This window comes from Delphinapterus leucas, chromosome 16 (genome assembly GCF_059928025.1).
Source record: "Delphinapterus leucas isolate spDelLeu-1000000601 "Yukka" chromosome 16, BTC_Dleu_Yukka2, whole genome shotgun sequence".
NCBI lineage: Eukaryota > Metazoa > Chordata > Mammalia > Artiodactyla > Monodontidae > Delphinapterus > Delphinapterus leucas.
The window spans coordinates 51,707,025-51,719,173 of NC_143144.1; the positions used below are offsets into that span (position 1 = coordinate 51,707,025).

The following is a 12,149-nucleotide window of genomic DNA, read 5'->3' on the forward strand; positions in this document are numbered from 1 at the left end:
CTAGCATCTGTGGGAACAGCGATTCTCAACATTTGGAACCCGGATGAGCTGCACCAGAATCACCTGTTAGGCACCCTCCACTGCCCCCCAGGGCATAATGAATCAGAATTTCTGTAAATGGGGCCCAGGAATCTTTATGTTTAATAAGCTCCCTGGATCATTCTTATTCAGAGTGAAGTTCAGAAAACACTGGGTTTAAGATATAAGGTGGTATGGCTAATGTTAGAATTAACATTTCTAATATCAGAGCCCTTCGCCTTCAAACTCTGTGGCTGACATTCTATCAAAGTTCAGTCTCTTTCTTTGCCTTATTTAAGAACAATTCAGTTAACAGAATCATTCAAAAAAATTAAACAGTTTTCCGTGCCTTTGGGTCAGCATTCTGGATTCAATTCAATTGTAGATAATTAAAGAGCAGAAACACAGAGCGGGGGAAAGTTCAGTTGCTTAAAGGCTGTGATTTGTGACCATGGGTAACTTCTCTGCACTTCTACTACCCCAGGGGTAGTTCTCAGGGGTGAGCTGTTCCTCACCCGCCCCATCAGTACACTCTCCCTATATCACGCTCATCACATGTGTTGTGTCCTGCCTTGCATACGTGCCTTGCACACTTGGTGTTCTGCACATGTCATGGTTATGCTACAGTCATTTCTCAGCTGGGGAAGTGCTAGGCTTTCCCTAATTGAGTAACTGCACACTCTCAGTGGATGATGGTCGGTTTTTGTGATTCATTTCTTTTCCTCCACGTGATGTTTGCTCTGACCATATTTATTGAAATGCAGTTTTACATCTATTGAACTTAATAAGGAAAAAAACTGAACTTATATTTTGTAGGTTTTTTCACTTCACTTTTCTCGTAATAATCATTTTTATTATATTTTTAAATGCATAGCTGTGTCACAGATTTAAAAAACATTCCTTCACCAAAGATAGTTTGCAAAGCACTGCTCTATATCACATTTTGTAAACAACTTCAGACAAAACAGCTCTAGTTTACCATGTTCTCACTTGCTAACCAGGAGGGGGTTGTACTAGATCAGCCATGAGATCCTCTAGGTCTGTAATTCTCTGTGTATACAGTATATCTCATTTACCTATGGGTGGATTATTCACTTGTGAATTAACCATGACAAACTTTTATATCTACACTGACGTTTTGCTGCCTCTCCTCGTAGCTCTGCACCATCTCTCCCACTGTGAGACTGTGTAGCTCTAAAGAACATTTTAATAATAACCCAATCAAAATGTAATTAAGGAAGGTAATTTGGCACCAAAAATATCATATAGTACATAACAAAAATGAATTCTAGATAGTTCTTGCCATCTGCTATTTTGAATTACCACTTCTCTCCTCCACTGAGATTTAAATATTTATATAAATGTATTGAAGTATGCATTTCTTTTTGAACTCCCTGCATGTGCCTTATCATAGTAGACATCATAATTTATTATAATCATTTGTGTAACGTTTCAGCTTCCTTGCTAAACATTTAGCTTCACAAGAATGGAATGCATTTCTGTCTTACCACTTAGTTCTACTGTTTAGATAACCTCTGACATATTAATAAATACTTATGTGATTGAATGAGTGAACGGATGAATAAGTGAATTTCTTAGAGGAAGAAACATGGATTAGTCTTTCATTTCTTTATTGTCTCCTGAGTATTTCTTGTCCATTACCTTCCTTTTGTTCCATAATCTCTGAGCACAAATTGTATAGTTTGAATAGAATCTAAGATTTCATGTGTCTATTCAGGGAGCCATAGTTACAAGATGTCTTAATTCCTTCCCAGGTTTTTGTAAAGTGCCAGATGCCCAGAATAACTGTTACCTGTTAAGTCTACTTCTGATAAGTTATCAACCTCTCTCCCTTTCTGTTTTGGATTAGACATCATAAATTTTGCTTTTAGATTTTTATTGATGATCACATCACATCTCTCTTGCTTGCATTGTATAAGCAGGGTTTTGGTTTTGTCTTCTTTTTTTAATGTAATTAGCCAGCAGGAGCTTAAAAAGCAAAGTGTTTTAAGTTAAGAAATTACTTTTTTTCTCCAGAGAAAGTGTAGACAAAGCAAGTTGAAAGAGAGACCCAATTAAATAAACTTCTGTCTCTGGGCATGAGATCCCAAGGTCTGCATGCTTCACGTGTAATACTAACAAGGCCTTCCTTTTTGGATTTACTCTGCTTAGAGTAAGGAATGACATCACAATATGCATTACTCCCAGTGCTTTCAAAATGTGCTGACTTGATGAAAGTTTCCAAATGGCTTCTCTGTAAGCTGTTAGGGACCATCTGGCTAGCTGTAGATAAACAAGTTTCAACATATGGACCATAACACATACATGGCACTGCTTCACTAGTGCAGAAAATTAAGAAAAGGTCACTCTCCTGACATGAGAAACTCATGCTAAAGATGCAGCACCATGTAGCGGAGGGCCTGCCCTAAGTTGCACATAGGAAAGCTTAATTCCAGCTCCTTCCTGCCCACTCACTGCACGTGTCACTTGATTATACCAAGTCTCCTGGATTTCCTCATCTGAAAATTAAAAAGAATGCCAAGTCAACGTTGGCTTTCCTCCTTCTCTTTCCCTCTCTCCTTTTTTTCCTTCCTTCCTATTAAGAAATATTTATCAATGTTTTATAGTTCTCAACACATGGGTCTTTTACCTCCTTTTTTAGGTTTATTCCTAGGTATTTTATTGTTTTTGAAGTGATTTTAAACAAGATTGTTTTTTACTTTCTCTTTCTGATATTTCATTGTTAGTGTAAAGAAATGCAACAGATTTCTGTATATTAATCTTTTATCCTGCTACCTTGCAGAATTCATTTATTATTTCTAATAGTTTTGTCTGGAGTCTTTAGGGTTTTCTCTATACAGTATCATGTCATCTGCAGATAATGACAACTTACCTCTTCCCTTCCAATTTGGATACCTTTGATTTCTTTTTCTTGCCTTATTGCTGTCACTAGCACTTCCAATACTATGTTGAATAGAAGTGGTAAGAGTGGACATCCTTGTATTGTTTCAGATTTTAGCAGGAAGGTTTTCAGCTTTTCACTGTTGAGTATTATGTTGCCTGTGAGTTTGTCATAAATAGCTTTTATTATGTTGAGATATGTCCCCTCTATACCTACTCTGGTGAGACTTTTTGTCACGAATAGATGTTGAATTTTATCAAATGCTTTTTCTGCATCTATTCTATTGATCTTTTTCTGATCATCTATTGAAATGATCATGTGGTTTTGTCTTTTTTTTATTAATGTGATGTATCACACTGATTGATCTGTATATGTTGAACCATCCTTGCTGCCCTGGAATGAATCCAACTTGATCATGGTGTATGATCCTTTTTATGTATTGTTGGATTCGGTTTGCTAAAATTTTGTTGAGGATATTTACATCTATATTCATCAAACATATTGGCCTTTAATTTTCCTTTTTTGTAATACTACAAAGCTACAGTAATCAAAGCAGTGTGGTACTACGGGGCATATACTTAGAGAAAACAGTAATTCAAAAAGACCCATGCACCCCAATGTTCATTGCAGCACTATTTACAATAGCCAGGTCATGAAAGCAACCTAAATGCCCATCGACAGACAAATGGATAAAGGAGATGTGGTACATATATATAATGGAATATTACTCAGCCATAAAAAGGAACAAAATTGGGTCATTTGTAAAGACGTGGATGGACCTAGAGACTGTCATACAGAGTGAAGTAAATCAGAAAGAGAAAAACAAATATACTATATTAACACATATATGTGGAATCTAGAAAAATGGTACAGAGGAACCAGTTTGCAAGGCAGAAATAGAGACACAGATATAGAGAACAAATGTATGGACACCAAGGGGGGAAAGGGTGGGGTGGGATGAACTGGGAGACTGGGATTGACATATATGCACTAATATGTATAAAACAGATAACTAATGAGAACCTGCTGTATAGCACAGGGAACTCTACTTCATTTCACTGTACAACAGAAACTAACACAACACTGTATAACAACTATACCCCAATTTAAAAATGAAAAAAAAAACAGTGTGGTATTGGCACAAAAAAAAAGACATATAGATTCAACAGAACAGAATAGAGAGCCCAGAAAGAAACCTATAAACCTATGGTCAATCAATCTTAGACAAAGGAGGCAAGAATATACAATAGAGAAAAGACTGTCTCTTCAGCAAGTGGTATTGGGAAAGCTGGACAGCCGCATGTAACTCAATGAAGTTAGTGCACACCCTCACACCATACACAAAAATAAACTCAAAATGGTTTAAATACCTAAATATAATACATGATACCATAAAACTCCTAGAAGAGAATATAGGCAAAACTTTCTTGGACATAAATCATAGCAATACTTTCTTAGATCAGCCTCCCAAGGAAAAGAAATAAAAACAAAAAAAAGTACATGGTACCTATTCAAACTTAAAACCTTTTGCACAGCAAAGAAAACTATCAGCAAAAAGAAAAAACAACCTACAGAATGGGAGAAAGTATTTGCAAACAATGCAACTGACAAGGGGTTAATTTCCAAAATACAGTAACAACTTACACAACTCAATGTAAAAAAAAAACCCCAAACAACCCAATCAAAAAATGGGCAGGGGCTTCCCTGGTGGCACAGTGGTTGAGAGTCTGCCTGACAATGCAGGGGACACGGGTTCATGCCCCAGTCCGGGAAGATCCCACATGCCGTGGAGCGGCTAGGCCCGTGAGCCATGGCCGCTGAGCCTGCATGTCCGGAGCCTGTGCTCCACAACGGGAGAGGCCAAAACAGTGAGAGGCCCACGTACTGCAAAAAAAAAAAAAAAAAAGAATCCGCCTGCCAATGCAGGGGACACAAGTTCAAGCCCTGGTCCTGGAAAATCCAACACGCCATGGAGTAACTGAGCCCGTGAGCCACGACTACTGAGCCTGTGCTCTAGAGCCCGCAAGCCACAACTACTGAGCCTGTGTGCCACAACTGCTGAAGCCCAGAAACCTAGAGCTCATGTTCCGCAACAAGAGAAGCCACCTCAATGAGAAGCCAGTGCACAACGAAGAGTAGCCCCTACTCGTCGCAACTAGAGAAAGCCCGGGTGCAACAACGAAGACCCAATGCAGCCAAAAATAAATAAATAAAATACATTAATTTAAAAAAAAGTCTACAAAGAATAAATGCTGGAGAGGGTGTGGAGAAAAGGAAACTCTCCTACACTGCTGGTGGAAATGTAAATTGATATAACCAGTATGGAAAACAGTATGGAGATTCTTAGGAAAGTAAAAATATAGCTACCAAACTAAAAATAGAGCTACTATATGATCCGCCAATCCCACTCCTAAGCACATAACTGGAAAAGACAAAAACTCTAATTTGAAAAGATACATCCACCCCAACGTTCACAGCAGCACTATTTAAAATAGCCAAGACATGGAAGCAACCTAAGTGTGCACCAACAGATGAATGCATAAAGATGTGATACACACCCACACACACTAGAATATTACTCAGCCATAAAAAAGAATGAGATAATGCCATTTGCAGAGATTGGTTCAAGATGGCAGAGTAGAAGAGATGTGCTCTCACTCCCTCTTGCAAGAGCACCGGATTCACAGCTAACTGCTGAACAATCATAGACAGGAAGACACTGGAACTCACCAAAAAAGATATCCCACACCCAAAGACAAAGGAGAATCCACAATGAGATGGTAGCAGGGGCGCAATCACAATAAAATCAAATCCCATAACTACTGGGTGGGTGACTCACAAATTGGAGAACACTTATACCACAGAAGTCCACCCACTGGAGTGAAGGTTCTGAGCCCCACGTCAGGCTTCCCAACCTGGGGGTCCGGCAACAGGAGGAGGAATTCCTAGAGAATCAGACTTTGAAGGCTAGCGGGATTTGATTGCAGGACTTCAAAAGGACTGGGGGAAACAGAGACTCCACTCTTGGAGGGCACACACAAAGCAGTGTGTGCATCGGGACCCAGGGAAAGGAGCAGTGACCCCATAGGAGACTGAACCAGACCTATCTGCTAGTGTTGGAGGGTCTCCTGCAGAGGCGGGGGGTGGCTGTGTCTCATCATGAGGACAAGGACACTGGCAGGAGAAGTTCTGGGAAGTACTCCTTGGTGTGAGCCCTCCCAGAGTCTGCCATTAGCCCCAACAAAGAGCCCAGGTAGCCTCCAGTGTTGGGTCGCCTCAGGTCAAGGAACCAAAAGGGAGGGAACCCAGCCCAACCCATGATCAGGCAAGAGGATTAAAGTTTTACTGAGCTCTGGCTACCAGAGCAACAGCCAGCTCTACCCACCACCAGTCCCTCCCATCAGAAAACCTGCACAAGGCTCTTAGATAGCCTAATCCACCAGAGGGCAGACAGCAGAAGCAAGAAGAACTACAATCCTGCAGCCTGTGGAACAACAGCCACATTCACAGAAACATAGACAAGATGAAAAGGCAAAGGGCTATGTACCAGATGGAGGAACAAGATAAAACCCCAGAAAAACAACTAAATGAAGTGGAGATAGGCAACCTCCCAGAAAAAGAATTCAGAATAATGATAGGGAAGTTGATCCAGGACCTCGGAAAAAGAATGGAGGCAAAGATAGGGAAGATGCAAGAAATATTTAACAAGGACCTAGAAGAATTAAAGAACAAACAAACAGAGATGAACAATACAATAACTGAAATGAAAAATACACTAGAAGGAATCAATGGCAGAATAACTGAGGCAGAAGAACGGATAAGTGACTTGGACGACAGAATGGTGGAATTCACTGCTGCGGAACAGAATAAAGAAAACAGAATGAAAAGAAATGAAGACAGCCTAAGAGACCTCTGGGACAACAGTAAACGCAACAAAATTCGCATTATAGGGGACCCAGAAGGAGAGGAGAGAGAGAAAGGAGCCAAGAAAATATTTGAAGACATTATAGTCGAAAGCTTCCCTAACATGGGAAAGGAAATAGCCACCCAATCCAGGAAGTGAAGAGAGTCCCAGGAAGGATAAACACAAGGAGAAACACACCGAGACACGTAGTAATCAAATTGGCGAAAATTAAAGACCAAGAAAAATTATTGAAAGCAGCAAGGGAAAAACGACAAATAACATACAAGGGAACTCCCATAAGGTTAACAGCTTATTTCTCAGCAAAAACTCTACAAGCCAGAAGGGAGTGGCATGACATATTTAAAGTGATGAAAGACCTACAACCAAGATTACTCTAACCGGCAAGGATCTCATTAAGATTTGATGGAGAAATCAAAATCTTTACAGACAAGCAAAAGCTAAGACAATTCAGCACCACCAAACCAGCTCTACAACAAATGCTAAAGGAACTTCTCTAAGTGGAAAACATAAGAGAAGAAAAGGACCTCCAAAAACAAACCCCAATTAAGAAAATGGTAATAGGAACATACATATCAATAATTACCTAAAAGTGAATGGATTAAATGCTCCAACCAAAAGACACAGGCTCGCTGAATGGATACGAAAACAAGACCCATCTATATGCTGTCTACAAGAGACCCACTTCAGACCTAGGGACACATACATACTGAAAGTGAGGGGATGGAAAAATATATTCCATGCAAATGAAAATCAAAAGAAAGCTGGAGTAGCAATACTCATATAAGATAAAATAGACTTTAAAATAAAGTATGTTACAAGAGACAAGGAAGGACACTACACAATGATCAAGGGATCGATCCAAGAAGAAGATATAACAATTATAAATATATATGCACCCAACAAAGGAGCACCTCAATACATAAGGCAACTGCTAACAGCTCTAAAAGAGGAAATCGACAGTAACACAATAATAGTGGGGGACTTTTAACACCTCACCTACACCAATGGACAGATCATCCAAAGTGAAAATAAATAATGAAAGAGAAGCTTTAAATGACACAATAGACCAGATAGATTTAATTGATATTTATAGGACATTCCATCCAAAAACAGCAGATTACACTTTCTTCTCAAGTGCGCATGGAACATTCTCCAGGATAGATCACATCTTGGGTCACAAATCGAGCCTCAGTAAATTTAAGAAAATCGAAATCATATCAAGCATCTTTTCTGACCACAATGCTATGAGATTAGAAATCAGTTACAGGGAAAAAAATGTAAAAACACAAACACACGGAGGCTAGGCAACATGTTACTAAATAACCAAGAAATCAATGAAGAAATGAAAGGGAAATCAAAAGATACCTAGAGACAAATGACAATGAAAACATGACGATCCAAAACCTATGGGACGCAGCAAAAGCAGATCTAAGAGGGAAGTTTATAGCCATACAAGCCTACCTCAAGAAACAAGAAAACTCTCAAATAAACAATCTAACCTTACACCAAAAGGAACTAGAGAAAGAAGAACAAACAAAACCCAAAGCTAGCAGAAGGAAAGAAATCATAAATATCAGAGCAGAAATAAATGCAATAGAAACAAAGAAAACAATAGCAAAGATCAATAAAACTTAAAGCTGGTTCTTTGAGAAGAAAAACAAAATTGATAAACAATTTACAAGACTCATCAAGAAAAAGAGGGTGAGGACTCAAATCAATAAAATTAGAAATGAAAAAGAAGTTATGAGAGACACCACAGAAATATAAAGCATCCTAAGAGATTACTACAAGTAACTATGCCAATAAAATGGACAATCTGGAAGAAATGGACAAATTCTTAGAAAACACAACCTTCTGAGACTGAACCAGGAAGAAATAGAAAATATAAACAGACCAATCACAAGCACTGAAAATTGAAATTGTGATTAAAAATCTTCCAACAAACAAAAGTCGAGGACCAGATGGTTTCATAGGTGAATTCTATAAATCATTTAGAGAAGAGCTAGCTCCCATTCTTCTCAAACTCTTCAAAAAACTGCAGAGGAAGGAACACTACCAAACTCATTCTATGAGGCCACCATCACCCTGATACCAAAATCAGACAAAGATACTACAAAAAAGGAAAATTACAGACCAATATCACTGATGAATATAGATGCAAAAATGCTCAAGAAAATACTAGCAAACAGAATCCAACAACGCATTAAAAGCATTATATACCATGATCAAGTGGGATTTCTTCCAGGGATGCAAGGATTCTTCAATATACGCAAATCAATGTGATATACCATATTAACAAACTGAAGAAGAAAAACCATATGATCATCTCAACAGATGCAGAAAAAGCTTTTGACAAAATTCAACACCCATTTATGATAAAAACTCTCCAGAAAGTGGGCAAAGAGGGAAACTACCTCAACATAATAAAGGCCATATATGACAAACCAACAGCAAACATCATTCTCAATGGTGAAAAACGGAAAGCATTTCCTCAAAGATCAGGAACAAGACAAGGATGTCCACCCCTATTATTCAACATAGTTTTGGAAGTCCTAGCCCCAGCAATCAGAGAAGAAAAAGAAATAAAAGGAATACAAATTGGAAAAGAAGAAGTAAAACTGTCACTGTTTGCAGATGACATGATACTATATATAGAGAATCCTAAAGATGCCACCAGAAAACTACTAGAGCTAATCAATGAATTTGGTAAAGTTGAAGGATACAAAATTAATGCACAGAAATTCCTTGCATTCCTATACACTAATGATGAAAAATCTGAAAGAGAGGAAACACTCCCATTTACCATTGCAACAAAAATAATAAAATACCTAGGAATAAACCTACCTAGGGAGACAAAAGACCTGTATACAGAAAACTATAAGACACTGATGAAAGAAATTAAAGATGATACAAACAGATGGAGAGATATACCATGTTCTTGGATTGGAAGAATCAATATTGTGAAAATGACTATACTACCCAAAACAACCTACAGATTCAATGCAATCCCTATCAAACTATCACTGGCATTTTTCACAGAACTAGAACAAAAAGTTTCACAATTTGTATGGAAACACAAAAGACCCCGAATAGCCAAAGCAATCTTGAGAAAGAAAAATGGAGCTGGAGGAATCAGGCTCCCAGACTTCAGACTATACTACTACAAAGCTACAGTCATCAAAACAATATGGTACTGGCACAAAAACAGAAATATAGGTCAACAGAAGAGGATAGAAAGTCCAGCGTTAAACCCACGCACCTATGGTCCACTAATCTATGACAAAGGAGGCAAGGATATACAATGGAGAAAAGACAGTCTCTTCAACAAGTGGTGCTGGGAAAACTAGACAGCTACGTGTAAAAGAATGAAATTAGAACACTCCCTAACACCATACACAAAAATAAACTCAAAATGGATTAAAGACCTAAATGTAAGATCAGACACTATAAAATTCTTAGAGGAAAACATAGGAAGAACACTCTTTGACATAAACCACAGCAAGATCTTTTTGATCCACCTCCTAGAGTAATGGAAAGAAAAACAAAAATAAACAAATGGGACCTAATGAAACTTAAAAGCTTTTGCAAAGCAAAGGAAACTACAAACAAGACAAAAAGACAACCCTCAGAATGGGAGAAAATATTTGCAAACGAATCAATGGACAAAGGATTAATCTCCAAAATATATAAACAGCTCATGCAGCTCAATATTTAAAAAAATGAATAACCTAATCCAAAAATGGGTGGAAGACCTAAATAGACATTTCTCCAAAGAAGACATACAGATGGCCAAGAAGTACATGAAAAGCTGCTCCACATCACTAATTATTAGAGAAATGCAAATCAAAACTACAATGAGGTATCACCTCACACCAGTCAGAATGGGCATCATCAGAAAATCTACAAACAACAAATGCTGGAGAGGGTGTGGAGAAAAGGGAACCCTCCTGCACTCTTGGTGGGAATGTAAATTGATACAGCCACTATGGAGAACAGTATGGAGGTTCCTTAAACTAAAAATAGAGTTACCATATGACCGAGCAATCCCACTACTGGGCATATACCCAGAGAAAACCATAATTGAAAAAGACACATGCATCCCAATGTTCACTGCAGCACTATTTACAATAGCCAGGTCATGGAAGCAACCTAAATGCCCATTGACTGATGAATGGATAAAGAAGATGTGGTACATATATACAGTGGAATATTACTCAGAGATAAAAAGGAATGAAATTGGGTCATTTGTAGAGACGTGGATGAATCTAGACTGTCGTACAGAGTGAAGTAAGTCAGAAAGAGAAAAATAAATATCGTATATTAACGCATATATGTGGAACCTAGAAAAATGGCATAGATGAACCGGTTTGCAGGGCACTAATTGAGACACAGATGTAGAGAGCAAACATATGGACACCAAGGGGGGAAAGCGGTGGGGGGGTAGGGGTGGTGGTGTGATGAACTGGGAGATTGGAATTGACATATATACACTAATATATAAATAAAATGGATAACTAATAAGAACCTGCTGTATAAAAAAATAAATAAAATATAATTCAAAAATTCAAAAAAGAAACAAAAAAGAAAAACAGAAAAAAATAAAACCACTTACAGGCATCTCAAGCACATAACACCATGGTAAACGCTTTAAGAATTTATGAAACAATTTCCAGAAAACCTAGGCTCTATGAGTGCCTCTTGTTTTATATTTACAGAATCAAACTAAGGCAACAGTCCCTATGTTATCTCTTACAAGTACATTACTGCTCAGTAATCCTTTCCCAACATTCAGTCTTACCAAAAGATGATAGCTGATATCCTAGAGCGAGAAGAGAGATTAGAACAGTCATTCTTGCTGAACAGTCCAAAAATATATGTAAAATGTTTACCTCAGTGATCTTCCCAATTCTTAGTTAAAACAAAAGCTGTACCTTTGGCACAAATTATATCATAGGTGAAATAGTATAAATTGTTTGACATTTTTTCTCATTCTCTCTCAATTTCTACCTTTTCCTTTCCTTTGGCTGCCATACATGGAAAGCACAGTGTCCAATGTCCAGCCTCTGTAGCCAGAATGAAGCAGAGTTCAAGGATCAGGCGTTCAAGTCAGGCAGGATAAAGAGCCAATATGAAAATCTAAGGTCCTAATAAAAAAAATTAAACACATATGAAAACCTGCATCAACCCAATTAACCATAATGTCCTGTCTTAAACTACAGGAAGGAAACATGTCGTTCCCTACAAACCGCTACAGCACTTACTATACTATATGGTGACAAGCTGAGAAATGTCTGCCTTCTGATG

At 38.1% G+C, this 12,149-nt stretch overlaps 1 protein-coding gene across 2 annotated transcripts in view; it reads right to left on the bottom strand.

Moving 5' to 3' along the window:
• The window catches only part of HTR7 (5-hydroxytryptamine receptor 7), a 123,287-nt gene that overhangs the window by 18,059 nt on the left and 93,079 nt on the right, over positions 1-12,149 (bottom strand). Inside the window, exon 3 of one of the 2 annotated variants that reach the window (XR_016388115.1) lies at positions 11,853-11,989. The gene's annotated coding sequence lies outside the window, so the exon portion shown is untranslated. Of the gene's footprint in view, positions 1-11,852; positions 11,990-12,149 lie in introns of those variants that run through there. The other variant, XM_089897910.1, reaches the window with a different exon arrangement.